The sequence below is a fragment of the Dendropsophus ebraccatus genome, chromosome 9, assembly GCF_027789765.1.
Source record: "Dendropsophus ebraccatus isolate aDenEbr1 chromosome 9, aDenEbr1.pat, whole genome shotgun sequence".
Taxonomy (NCBI): Eukaryota; Metazoa; Chordata; class Amphibia; order Anura; family Hylidae; genus Dendropsophus; species Dendropsophus ebraccatus.
Genome location: NC_091462.1, coordinates 113,037,023 through 113,052,009, shown reverse-complemented (window position 1 = coordinate 113,052,009; position 14,987 = coordinate 113,037,023).

Below are 14,987 nucleotides of genomic sequence, written 5' to 3'. Positions count from 1 at the left end.
ACCATATACCATCTCCCTATATCTCCTCCTATTACACCATATACTATCTCCCTATATCTCCTCCTATTACACCATATACCATCTCCTTATATCTCCTCCTATTACACTATATACCATCTACCTATATCCCTCCTATTACACCATATACCATCTCCCTATATCTCCTCCTATTACACCATATACTATCTCCCTATATCTCCTCCTATTACACCATATACTATCTCCCTATATCTCCTCCTATTACACCATATACCATCTCCTTATATCTCCTCCTATTACACTATATACCATCTACCTATATCCCTCCTATTACACCATATACCATATATATCTCCTCCTATTACACCATATACTATCTCCCTATATCTCCTCCTATTACACCATATACCATCTATATCTCCTCCTATTACACCATATACCATCTCCCTATATCTCCTCCTATTACACCATATACCATCTCCCTATATCTCCTCCTATTACACCATATACCATCTCCCTATATCTCCTCCTATTACACCATATACCATCTATATCCCTCCTATTACACCATATACCATCTCCCTATATCCTCCTATTACACCATATACCATCTATATCTCCTCCTATTACACCATATACCATCTCCCTATATCCCTCCTATTACACCATATACCATTTCCTTATATCCCTCCTATTACACCATATACCATCTATATCTCCTCCTATTACACTATATACCATCTCCCTATATCTCCTCCTATTACACCATATACCATCTATATCTCCTCCTATTACACCATATACCATCTATATCTCCTCCTATTACACTATATACCATCTCCCTATATCTCCTCCTATTACACCATATACCATCTATATCTCCTCCTATTACACCATATACAATCTCCCTATATCTCCTCCTATTACACCATATACCATCTCCCCATATCCCTCCTATTACACCATATACCATCTCCCCATATCCCTCCTATTACACCATATACCATCTCCCTATATCTCCTCCTATTAACCATATACCATCTATATCTCCTCCTATTACACCATATACCATCTCCCTATATCTCCTCCTATTAACCATATACCATCTATATCTCCTCCTATTACACCATATACCATCTCCCTATATCTCCTCCTATTACACCATATACCATCTCCCTACATCTCCTCCTATTACACCATATACCATCTATATCCCTCCTATTACACCATATACCATCTCCCTATATCTCCTCCTATTACACCATATACCATCTCCCTATATCTCCTCCTATTACACCATATACCATCTCCTTATATCTCCTCCTATTACACCATATACCATCTATATCCCTCCTATTACACCATATACCATCTCCCCATATCCCTCCTATTACACCATATACCATCTCCCTATATCTCCTTCTATTACACCATATACCATCTATATCTCCTCCTATTACACCATATACCATCTATATCTCCTCCTATTACACCATAAACCATCTCCCTATATCTCCTCCTATTACACCATATACCATCTCCCTATATCTCCTTCTATTACACCATATACCATCTATATCTCCTCCTATTACACCATATACCATCTATATCTCCTCCTATTACGCCATATACCATCTATATCTCCTCCTATTACGCCATATACCATCTCCCTATATCCCTCCTATTACACCATAAACCATCTCCCTATATCCCTCTTATTACACCATATACCATCTATATCTCCTCCTATTACACCATAAACCATCTCCCTATATCTCCTCCTATTACACCATATACCATCTCCCTATATCTCCTCCTATTACACCATAAACCATCTCCCTATATCTCCTCCTATTACACCATATACCATCTCCCTATATCTCCTCCTATTACACCATATACCATCTCCCTATATCTCCTCCTATTACACCATATACCATCTCCCTATATCTCCTCCTATTACACCATATACCATCTCCCTATATCTCCTCCTATTACACCATATACCATCTCCCTATATCTCCTCCTATTACACCATATACCATCTCCCTATACCTCCTCCTATTACACCATATACCATCTCCCTATACCTCCTCCTATTACACCACATACCATCTCCCCATATCTCCTCCTATTACACATATTACGTCTCATATATACCCTGTATAAGCCCTGGGATATCACAGCGCTGTGACTTCTCCTCTGTAGTAATTCACCTGTAACTCCACCTGTCCCTGTTCCCCCTCCTTGCGCCCCGTCTCTGTATATCTACTATTTATACTCACAGCTATTGGGCTGTCTCCTTCACTAGAAACAATTTACAATATAAAAGCTTCACCTGCCACTGCACCCACCTGAGCCCCCCCCAGTACTATATACATAAACCACCACCCTGATATTGTACAGTATACAGCAGGGAGCCGCTGTGCACCAACACATGGGGAGCCCGCACTGTCTCCTCTCTGCAGCTTCTGGACCTATTAGATGTGAATGTAGATGAGATGCAGGGGAGGGGGGAGGGGGACGATGAGGATGAAGATGCAGAGCAGAGTCAGCTCTTCACCTGGACAAGCGATGAATGAGATGTTAACTGTGTGTGTGTCGGCGGCTGCCCTGTGGTACACACACACCATCATGTGCCAGGTGCGCTCTTACTTGCCTCCTTGGCGTGCTGTGTACATGTGTGCTCATCCATGCCTACGCAGCATGTGTTTGGAATCTTGTATAGTAAGCATATCACTCCATAGCCATCCCTTCTCCTCCCCCCTGGCTTCCCTATACTAACAGCAGTGCCAGTATATAATGATACATCATCCTATCGCACCCTGCACCCAAAAAAAACGCATAGCGTGTAAAATCCCGATCCCCTCACACCTGCCCCCCGCCAGCACCCTGCACCCGTCCTCCCCCAAACACATTATACATATGACCACATGCACGCTAGTTACATGCGTAAAAATGCCCAGCGATGGTGCTGCACACAGCCCCTCCCGACACACCTATTTGTGAGCAACTCACCTCCTCTCTCTCCTTCTGTCCTCTCTCCAGCAGTCTCCTGGGGTGAATTTAGGAAATGGGGGGGACACAGGACACTAAACCTCACAGGTCAACCCTAGAGGGGTCCGTCACCCACCCACCCCCCGACACAAAGCAAGCAGCGTGTGTCTGGTAGTGAGGATACTGTGTCTGTGTCTCTCTCTCCCCCTCCCACTTTCGCTCCTTTCCCCCTCTTTCTGCCTCCCTCCCACTTTCACTCCATCTCGCTGTCTTGTAGCAGCTGTAAGGATGCTCAGGCTCTAACTCAGCACCTCCCTAATGCTAACCCTAACAAGCACCCTCTGCTGTCCCTGTCCTGGTGCCGAATGGCTGCACCGAATGGTCACCCGGCACCTCCTACGCTCCAGGACAAGCCATGGTGTCTGTCACACATCCCCTGACACTGATCACACCCTTATCATGGACTTTACAATGCTGCATTGACGTCCTGCAGAGATGATGTTCGGAAATCAAGTGGTTTTCTAACCATAAGCTTATTATGTCATTCGAGAGCTATTGATTCTTATTGAGGAGACCCTACTGTCAGGCAATGCTCCATGGGAAAAATAAGAATGCAAATTAGCTCTCCCCACTAAGGTAGACAACTAACTTAACCAGAGTCTCCTCCAAAGTAACCAATCCAGAGTACTCACCTCAGACTCCACCAGTAACCAATCCAGAGTACTCACCTCAGATCCCACCAGTAACCAATCCAAAGTACTAACCTCAGCACCCACCAGTAACCAATCCAAAGTACTAACCTCAGCACCCACCAGTAACCAATCCAGAGTACTTACCTCAGACCCCACCAGTAACCAATCCAAAGTACTAACGTCAGACCCCACCAGTAACCATTCCAAAGTACTCACCTCAGACCCCACCAGTAACCAATCCAAAGTACTAACCTCAGACCCCACCAGTAACCAATCCAAAGTACTAACCTCAGACCCCACCAGTAACCAATCCAAAGTACTAACCTCAGACCCCACCAGTAACCAATCCAAAGTACTAACCTCAGACCCCACCAGTAACCAATCCAAAGTACTAACCTCAGACCCCACCAGTAACCAATCCAAAGTACTCACCTCAGACCCCACCAGTAAACAATCCAGAGTACTCACCCCAGACCCATCCGGATGCCAAGAACCAACTTAGTCATATTGGAATACACGAAAACTATGAAAGGTCTTTGTGTTGTTTTGAGAACTCATTGTACCCTCTGTGTCCAGAATAACACCAATAATCACCCACAATACAAATCACTTCAGTGACTGTGACAAAACCGAAGAGTTGTGCCACATGTTAACGTCTGTGGCCAGAGCCGTGTCTTCGCATATTGAATCTTTAATTGAATTCAATTGTTGGTTTTGTTGTAGTTTTCTACAGTCATCCTATAATGCACGTTTTCATTAAATCTTTTGGGGGGGGGGGGAAATTGTAAGGATCAAAGTCTTGGGAGGGCTGATACCCATTAGGGTTGGTGGGCGACGATGTCTAGTGAAGTAAATTGTCTTATTGTAAGTTACTTAAATATATAATTCAAAGTGACAGCAATAGGGCACCGTCATACAATAACACTATTCATGTTCTGGAATAGCTGAGAGTAACTTACTTCCAGTATTTGGAGAGTTGTAGGAAATAATAATTATTAAAAAATCTTAGAGTAAGATACAAAAGTATTTTAGAGTAATGATCCTGGTAGATCATAGAAAATACTTTCTGAAATGGACCATTCCTGGTTTATGCCCTAGAGAACGAAGCACATACACATTATAGAGGAGTGATAATGTGTTACTCACTTCACCCTTCTCCCGCACCGCAGGCAGATGCTGCTACTCTCAGATCCGGCCTGATCCTCCTGTTCCTGTTCCAGGTTCTGGCTTTTGCTAAGGCCCATTCACCATCTTTTATTCCATGTTGTTAAAAGCATACAGACAGAATCATCTCTAGGAGAAGCGACTTGTAGAGATGTTTCTCTGCGCATGCTTCTAATTATATTATTAGTACAACGGCTAATGTACTTGCAAAAAATCAGGTCTCATACCGCTACAGTACATGAAACATAAAATGCTGCAATGCAAAGAGGCACAAGGCTACAACTGACCCAGTCCATGGAGGTTTATTGCCTGGTTGCTTCTTGTCTTCATGAGCTTCATGTCCGTCTTTTGTGGACTCACAAGAACTTCATTGACTTTTCCTGTGCCGCTTCATCCCTATCTCATGAGGACGGGCCAGTCACCCTATGGCTCCAGGCTTTCTTTAGGTCAGAGTCCTTTAGCATTTAAGTGGTCCAGTCTTTAGGGCTAACCTTGCTTAGTCAATATTCTAGGTTCATTGACTTGTCCTTTCCTCAGGTTACCTGCTGGGGTCTCCTCTGCTTCCCACTCTATCATCAAGACCTGGTGTGAACTTCATCTAGTGTGCCAACTTCCACTGAGATCACTTACTTCTCTGGCTCGCCTAACACTACAATTTCAGACTGCTTGGATGTCTTCTGTAAGAAAAAAACCTTTCCTATGATTGTGACACTGCATTCCTTCTAAACCAGAATGATGCCAGTCTACAATAAGGAGGATTCATCCAGAAATCATCTCCTACAGGGGTCGTATTCTTTTTGTAAGACCAGGTTCTAAGCAGCATTTTTCTTTACCATATTCTGATCTTTTAATTGGAGCAGAACAGTGGAAAACGATGCTGGCAAATTCACTGCCTGCTGGACACCATCATTGCCTGACAGATACTATTGACTTCAATGGGGCCTCTCAGGTGCCATTGGTGGCCTGCAAGCAACGGATCAGCATGCTGCATTATTTTGTCCTAGATTTTGGAACCCCTAATACAGATGTGAACCCATCTTAAATAAGATGGATCACTAAGACAGGGCATTGACTCTTGTGATCACTAAGGAGAGCAAAGAACGGCTGAAGCACCCAAATGGGTCCTGTTACTTCACCAGATTCAAGAGGGGAACTATTGGAAACCTGGAATACCTGTGATGATTACTATCGGTGTCTGGTGATGTGTGCCCTTACAATTCAGGAACAAATATCATAATATCTTGATCTATTCCAAGTATCTAAAGACCCATCGACCCCGTCCTCTGGTGAAGTGTAAATGCGAGTAACCACAATTACCCTTCTTCAGCTATAGTTTGTTGCCCCCTTCTCTGCGCTCACTGACAAAGGAGCAAACACCTAAGATCATCCTAATTCTGTGGTACATGTCCTAACAATTGCTCAATTCCTGCTTCTTTCCTGCTCCAAATTCTATCATCCAGGTCTGAAATTCATCGATTAGTTTGTGTGCGATAGTCTCCGAGCAGTCTTAAAGGAACAAGTGCTTTCCATGGGTTCTTCTCTGAGAGGTTCGCTCCGGCCAAGAAGAACTTCTCCAGTGGGGATCGTGAGTTACTGCTGATGAAGATCCCTCTGAAGAAATGATGTCAAAATCTTTAGTGATCACCCTGCAATTATTCTGCGCACAATGATCCCACTTGCCTGGTCATTCCAGAGTTGGGGATTCCTTTCTCACTTTTCTTGGTGACCTGATCGTACTCGGGACATCCAGGAATTTGTCCTCTTCAGGCAGTTACCTCTTATCTTCAGCAATTTGCCAACAACCATGTCTCCAAGTCCTCCAGTAAATCACCTTTCAAGACAGTCTATGAATGAAGTCTTCTGCCAATATCTGCTTGGCCTTTAGTACCTCAATGTCTGCTAGTATATTAAAGGCACCTAGGTGGAGGTTCATGGGAATTTGGTGGCTGCTCTCTGCGTGAAGAGGAATGCTGACAATGCCTATCATCCTAGGAAATGGAGTCTAGTTGTCTACAATAAGGTACCAAGCTACCACTATCTCTGTTTCTATATTTCCCATCTTGCAGCCTGCAGCCTTATTGGATTTCTACAAGGATATCAGAGGTAATATTCCTGGAGAAAATGGTGATGGTATAAGAAGAAGCTGTCTGGATGTAATGGCAGGAGTAATAATCCTGGAGTGTATGGCGGTGGTATCAGACGTAGCTGTATGAATGTAATGTCAGGAGTAATAATCCTATGGATGTAATTCCAGGAGTAATAATCCTGCAGTATATGGCAGTAGTATTAGTGATAATACAGGACACTTCTATCCCATTACTGTTCTGCTTCTTACACTTCTATCTGTGTCCGGGGACAACGGACTTAACACTTCTTCCTTGGGGTATACACTCTGTTAAGCAAGAGCAGGAGAAAGATGGAAAGAAAATACTTGTAGCATGAAACAGGCTGATAAATTATACATATCTGGGGGTGGAAATCCCTTTAACAGTTTCTCTTGAGAACGTTCAGCGTGTCAGTGCACCGGCTAACCAAGAATATCGCCGTCTATTGCAAAATACAACTTCCCTGGCTCTGCATGGATGGGCTCCTGTTCAGCACTACTGCTCTAGTCTGCACCATAATGTGAAACAAGCAGTGTCTATGTATTACAGTAGTCTCCATGATCTGGTTATTTATTCTTTGTGTGTGACTCTCTTTAGAATTATTGGACTTATAGTCTGGGGTTCAGTGTTTTTTCCCGGGTTCAGCGTTTCTATGTGTCCAGGTGGTTTCGCCTCCATAGCTCCATCCACAGCATCTGACCCAGGACTGGGTGGGTGGGTAGTGGCACCGCGGCCCCTTCACACTTGTTTGTCACTACACCTCCATCTCTCACTCTCCATCCATAATGTAGGCACGTCTGGGCCCATGAATTATTCATGACCGCAGGATGTCCCATAGGACACATTCAGTGTTAACCCCCACCATACAGAGCGAGGAGATTCTGCTCAATGAAGCTTAGATCTAGGCTTCCCTGAGCAGAGAAAACACCCTGAATCGAGCAGAGATGCGCCATTCAGATACGAGAACAGTGACAGGGTGGATGTCAGAGAAATATCACAGCCGGGGGGTGGGGGGGATGAAGGAAAATAACATCAAGACAGGAGATCTTCACTGAGGGATAAGGGGGTGTTGGCAGAGGAAGGGACGTGCTGCTGTGTGAAGGAAGGATAGAGAAGGGACAAGGGAGGCTGCAACATGTTGGGGATTGTAGTAACAGATATAGAGCTGCCGCTAAAGGAGGCAGGAGGATACTGGGGTGCTCAGAAAGAGCTGGAAGATGGCGGCAATTAGGTGTCAACATGGGAAAACCAATGGATGGGATGAGAGAGAGAAATGGGAAATGGGGGACAGATGTAATAGGGAGAAGATGATTGAATCGGAAATGGGGGACAGATGTGATAGGGAGAAGATCATCGGATGTGAAATGGGGGGGCAGATGTAATGGGGAGAAGATGATAGGACAGGAAATGGGGGAAAGATGTGATGGGGAGAAGATGATCAGATGGGAAATGGGGGACAGATGTGATGAGGGACAAAGATGGTGTGATGGGAAATTCGGGACAGATGTAATAGGTAGAAGATGATCAGATAAGAAATGGGGGACAGATGTAATGGGTAGAAGATGATCGGATGGGAAATGGGGGACAGATGTGATGGGGAGAAGTTGATCAGATGGGAAATGAGGGACTGATGTAATTGGGAGAAGATGATAGGACGGGAAATGTAGGACAGATGTGATGAGGGACAAAGATGGTGTGATGGGAAATGGGGGACAGATGTAATGGTAGAAGATGATGGGATGGGAAATGGGGGACAGATGTGATGGGGAGAAGTTGATCAGATGGGAAGTGAGGGACAGATGTAATTGGGAGAAGATGATCGGATGTGAAATGGGGGACAGATTTGATGGGGGAGAAAGATGGTGTGATGGGAAATGGTGGACAGATGTGATGGGGAGAAAGATGATCGAATGGGAAATGGGGGACAGATGTGATGGGGAGAAAGATGATCGAATGGGAAATGGGGGACAGATGTAATGAGGGAGAAAGATGGTGTGATGGGAAATGGGGGATACATGTCATGGGGACAAAAATTGTGTGATGGGAAATGGGGTACAGATGTGATGGGGAGAAAGATTGTGTGATGGGAAATGGGGGACAGATGTGATGGGGAGAGGATGGGATGGGAAATGGAGGACAGATGTGATGAGGGAGAAAGATGATCGAATGGGAATTGGAGGACAGATGTGATGGGAAATGGGGGACAGATGTGATGGGCAGAAGATGATCGGATGGGAATTGGGGGACAGATGTGATGGGGAGAAGATGATCGGATAGGACATGGGGGACAGATGTGATGGGGAGAAGAGGATCGGATGGGAAATGGGGGACAGGTGTGATGGAAAATGGGGGACAGATGTGATGGGGAGAAAGATGGTGTAATGGGAAATGAGGGACAGATGTGATGGGGAAAAGATGATCTAGTGGGAAATGGGGGACATGTCATTGGGAGAAGATGATCTGATGGGAAATGGGGGACAGATGTGACAGAGAGAAAATGGTGTGATGAGAAATGGGGGGAGAGATGTGAGGGGGAAAAGATGATCTGGTGGGAAATGGGGGACATGTCATGGGGAGAAGATGATCTGGTGGGAAATGGGGGACATGTGATAGGGGAGAAGAAGCGACATAGAAGTGGGTTGCTGATTGTGAGATGATGGAGTTAGGGAGGACAGATGAGACTGAGTTTTGCAGGAAGAAGAGATATCAAAAGAAACTGGGTGTAGTAAATAAGATTTCGTGGAATATACAGTTATGTCCTAAAGTTTAAATACCCCGGCAGAATTTTTACTTTCTTTTTTTTTTTCACGAATGGTTAGTAGTCGGGTGAAGCCATTTATTCTCAGACTACTGTCTGAGAATCATAATGACAACCAAAGACATCCAAATGACCCTGATCAAAAGATCACATCCCCAGTTCTTTATACCATGTATTGCCCACTCTAACATCAATAACAACTTAAAGTCTTTTGTGGTAGTTGTGGATGAGGCTCTTTATCTTCTCAGATGGTAAAGCTGTCCATTCTTCCAGGCAAAAAGCCTCAAGTTCCTGTAAATTCCATGGCTGTCTGCATGAACTGCATGCTGGAGATCTCAATGATATTGGAGTCAAGAAACTGAGATGGCCACTCCAGAACCTTAACTTTGTTCTGATATCTAAAGAATTCATAATGCCAGTCAGCAGTGTTTAAACTGTGATTAAGAAATGGAACAGTACAACCTAACAGCACAGACACAAGCCTCAAAACCTCTGGAAAATATGTCATTTAGAGACCAAAATCGAACCTTTTGACCACAACTATAATAGTTACATTTGGAGAAGTGTCAACAAGGCCTATGATGAAAGGAACACCATTCCTACTGTAAAGCACGGAGGGGGAATCGCTGTTTTGGGGATGTGTGAGCTACAAAGGCTCAGGAAACTTGGTCAAACTGGAAGGATAGATGAATGCAGCACATTATCAGCAAATACTAGAGGCAAGTTTGCACTTATCAGCCCAGAAAGCTACTTATGGGATGTACACTACTTGGACTTTCCAACATGACAATGATCTAAAACACAAGGAAAAGTCGACTTGTCATTGGCTACAGCAGAACAAAGTGAAGGTTCTGGAGTGACCATCTGTGTCTCCTGACCTCAGTATCATTAAGCCACTCTAGGGAGATCTCAAGTGCACAGTTCATGCAAAACAGCTCAGGAATTTTCAGGAACTGGAGGCTTTTTGGGCAGCTTTACTACCTGAGAAAATAAAGAGCCTCATCCACATCTACCACAAAAGACTTCAAGCTGTCTTTGATGTTAAAGGGGGCAATACACAGGATTAAGAACTGGGGTATGTTAACTTTTGATCAGGTTAATTTGGATGTTTTTGGTTTTCATTATGATTAATAAAGAAAAAACACAGTAGTGTGACAGTAAATGGCTTCACCCAACCACTATTATGAGGAGAAAAAGTTTTTGTGTTATCATTCATATTCTCTCTAAAAAAAAAAAAAAAAAAAAAGGAAAGAAAGCAATAATTCTGCTGGGGTATGTAAACTTATGAGCACAATTGTATGTTAAAAAATAACATTTGGGTTAAAAAGATCAAGTATACAGACAGGAAGGCTTTAGACTGAACGGGTGCCTCAAAGCTCATAAAAGAAACAGTAAGATGTGGTGGCCATACATGGTCCTCAGGATCTACCAACACTGTATGGCTTTCACATCTTGTCATGCCTCAGTAAGGTGACTTTTTGACCCCCCCCTTATCTAGACTATTGCTATACATAAGACCTTATACAAAACCCTGGGTAGTAGGTTGTACAGAAGAGCAAGCATTACGCATCATTAAAACAAAGGTACCACTTCGCTACCTAAAATCACCTGGTTGGCTCGGTCCCCTTTCAAATCGCTGCCTAAATCCCCTCATGCTGCAGTTTTGTGACATGCAAGTCAAGCCGCTCTATGCACTGGAGACGGGTCCGACACTCCCATTGTACCAATATCTCCTTCCCTTGGTGCCTGCCTCCCTCAGAATGTGTGGCTGCGTCACCCAGGAAAGGGGATATAGGAGCACTAGGGGTGCCGGGCCCACCTCCAGTGCATAGAGAGGCCCTAGTTGCAGGTCACAAAACCAGCACAGATGGTGGTAACCGGGCAGCGATTTAAAAAATGAACTACGCCGACCAGCAGATATACAGAGGTCGGATAAAAACTAGAATCCTCCTATTTTAACACGTTGCAGTAGAACTTATATCTTTTATAAACTTTATTATTTTTTGCTGTTCTAGGGGTGTGATATGTCAGACCAGCATGACCCCCAAAGCATCAGCTTGTTTAACAGTACAAAGACAACAAAAGATGAACACCGGAGATGAGAAAAGTTTTCCCCCCTTTTGGTCATGTCTAGACCTGGATGAATCCTACTATGTTGACTGCCTTAAACCCATGGTCAAGCATGGCGGGGCTTCTTTATGGTTTGGGGTGTGTATCATTCCAATAGTCAGGGGTCAGGGTCAGCACATGGTATTTTAATGCCCTGGGCAGATAACACAAATTCCTACCCCCCCCTCTTAAGAACACACTTTATACATGTAGCTCCATGACAATATACCTTTATGGTGCGTTCACACACCTACAGGATCTGCAGCTGATTTTCTCATTTAAATAACTGAACACAGCATCAAATCTGCTGCAGATCCTGTAGGTGTGAACGCACCCTTAAGCAATGCCCCATACCTCTCAGTATTAGTCCTCCTGTAGACAGTCATGATGACTTCCTCCAGCCACTACTTGCATCTGGAGAATCTGTCAGACAAACACCTTAGCTTCTTCACTTTTCCAGCACCAGCCTCACCTTTATCCCACATATAGTAATGCTGCCCCCGGTAAGTGGTTACATTCCATCAGTAGAGAGATGGGTCCCTCCAGTAAGTAGATAAGTGCCTGGTAAGGTAAGTAGGTAGTATTCTCCCTTAGGAAGACAGGTACGCTCAGTGGGTAGATAAGTGTTCATTGGAGATGAGCGCAACTCAATCGAGTCTGATCGATCAGCATTTAAATACCGATGGCTTAAGAAGTTGGATGCAGTCCCAGGCAGTCCAAAAAAACATGGATACAGTCATAGGCATTGGGCTGTATCCATGTTTTCACAGACTCCCTAGGGTGGCACCGAAAATGCCGAACAATCGGACTCAAGCATGCTCCAGTTGTGCTCATCTCTAATGTTCACAGACAGGTTGAGAGGTGCCCTTTAGGATGTAGAGAGTAGCCCCCTAGTGTACATAAGTGCCCCCTCCAAAAAGAAATAAATTCATACTTACCTCTCCTCACTCCCTCACTGTCAGGGCCAATTCTTTCCCCCAACTGCTGACTGAAGGCAAAAGAGTCCTGTGCTGCTGCTCATGTCTTAGCCTATGGAGGGCGCTCTTGAGAACAAGATTAGAAGCAGATTCCCGCCACCTTCCTATTATTGAGGAATTACCATCTATTGTAGGTGAAGAATAAATCAAAACTTATAAAAATGTAAGTTTATATTTGCCAATTCCTGAACATATTTCAGCCATTTCATGTGCAAAAGGACATTGTACCCTCGAAGAGATTGTGATCTGTGGTTATTTTTACAGCCAGTCTAAGCCCTGACTATATGAAGCTCCCTGTGGCACCATATTAGCAACAATATTCAGCAATGATTCTAGGACAGAAATGGCATGTGCCACAACTTTATATGATACCAAATAGAATGTAAAGGTCTATGCACAGTGCCCAGCCATGCTTATAATATAAAGGATAATGCAGCCATCATTGTTTGTGCATAGGAGCCCAAAATCTAATGTGATGTGTCCAGTCTAAGGGTCCTATTACACAAAGCGATTTTTTACGATCAACGATAAACGAACTCAAACGACCGCTATGGCGAACGACATGAAACCATTCACCCAATTACACAGAACGATGTTTGTTATTGCGTTTGTCCTGTCGTTGCCACTACTGGGAACGACCTATGACGTCTTATTACATGCGAACAATTTGTGAACGATCAATGATGAAGTTGGTCCAAATTCATTTAAACGACCAACGATTTCTCGTTGGTCATTAAATCGTCTGCTATTACACTAGACGATTATCGTTTAAATCCAAAATGATTTAACGATTTGTTGAACAATAATTGTTCCGTGTAATACCACCCTAAAGCTTTATGGAGCTGTTCTGTTCCTTTACCCTGACATGTATTCAGCCTGTATATCCACTGAGAAAGGAGCAGCCATGGAGTTGATCATGAAGTCACTATCTGCCGTTTTGCTGTGGAGGATGCAATGTTTGATCTGCATTTCTCATCACTGAAGGATTCCATGGAAACAAGATACCTGCCTGTAATACACTGTATATGAGCCGTAATGTGCCGACACAGCGTAGAGCCAATGCACATCTGCCATGTCCTGAGCTGGGACTGCCCTCTGCTGGGGAAAGACCTCATGACGTCACTGCACAAATATCAAAGGATTTCGTCTTCAAGTAAACAGGCGGATACCGTTCACACAGGAGCATTTGTATGGCAGCTGGGAGGGCAGGAAGCAGAAATGGCTTTTCTAGAGATGACTCCATAGCTCTGGCTATTGTTAGTAGAGGATACAACTTGTCCAAAATTCCTTTTGTCATATAGACATTTTACCGAAATTGCTTACATTTTATTCCTAAAGCTCCTGCCATACCCTCATAAAGGGCAGAAGCATAAGACAGAAAAGCAAGAATTCTTTCCAGACTATAAGCCTGGCTCAGCATAAACCCCTGGATGGACATCCCACCTCCAGAAATCTATACATAACCTGTAATATTAGATTTTTCAAGTAAAGCATTGTGTGAAGAGAGTTCTACTGTCTCACTGCTCTTACAGTAAAGAATCCGCGTCTGGGGAAACCTTCTTTCCTCTAGACATTGAGAATGCCCCTTATTATGGTTACCTGCCTAAGAGTAAGGGTACTATTAGACGGGCCGATGGGGGCCCGATAATAAATGTAAACGAGCGCCGATCTGCTAGTGATTGGCTGAGTGGCTTTTCAACTGACAGGCCACTCTGAAGCTGGAGCGTGCAGACCCAGGGAGAAGCACAGAGGAAGAGGAGCCCTGCAATCTGGACAGGTAATGTATATAGTCAGTCGACAATTATAGGTCAGAACCTATATCAACGATCAGCCGATGACAATGATCGGCTGATCGTTGTCTTTATTACACAGAACGATAATCGGACGAATTGGGCAGATTCGGACGATTATCGTTCCGTGTAATAGTACTCTAAGTAGATCACTAGAAAAGATCCCTGTGCCGTCCATTCTTATATTTGTACACTGTGATCAGATTGCCCCTAAAGATGGCCATACACCTTCAATAACTGTTAGGTGAACAATCATTCAGCCTTCAATTATCTCTCCTATCCTCCCCATACACAGGAACATTCAGCACATTCCTTTATACAAGAATATAACTACTATAATACTGCTCCCATATACTGGAATAGAAGTACTATAATACTGCTCCCTATATACAGGAATATAACTACTATAATACTGC